This window comes from Haliaeetus leucocephalus, unplaced genomic scaffold (genome assembly GCF_000737465.1).
Source record: "Haliaeetus leucocephalus isolate CR32 unplaced genomic scaffold, Haliaeetus_leucocephalus-4.0 Scaffold1, whole genome shotgun sequence".
NCBI lineage: Eukaryota > Metazoa > Chordata > Aves > Accipitriformes > Accipitridae > Haliaeetus > Haliaeetus leucocephalus.
In genome coordinates, this window is record NW_010972437.1 from 13,537,481 (window position 1) to 13,537,689 (window position 209).

The 209-nt window shown below is 78.9% G+C and overlaps 1 protein-coding gene across 1 annotated transcript in view; it reads right to left on the reverse strand.

Annotated features, from left to right (window-relative positions):
- Window positions 1-209, reverse strand: part of CERS6 (ceramide synthase 6) — a 130,037-nt gene that overhangs the window by 129,232 nt on the left and 596 nt on the right. The window lies entirely within an intron of this gene.

A 209-nucleotide genomic window follows, 5' to 3' on the forward strand; every position in this document is an offset into this window, starting at 1 on the left:
GCGCCGCCGGCGGGAGCCAGGCCGAGTCCTGCCCCCCGGCCCCGCAGAGGGAGGGCAGCGCGGGCTTCGCCCCGGTCTACTCTCCGGAGAGCGGCCCTGCGGCGGGGGCGCGGGCGAACTCTCCAGCCGGCACAGTTTCTCGCCCCGGCCCGTCCCCACAGCGCTTCTTGCGCGGCTTCCCTGAGGGGGGCGGCCACGACCCCGCCGCA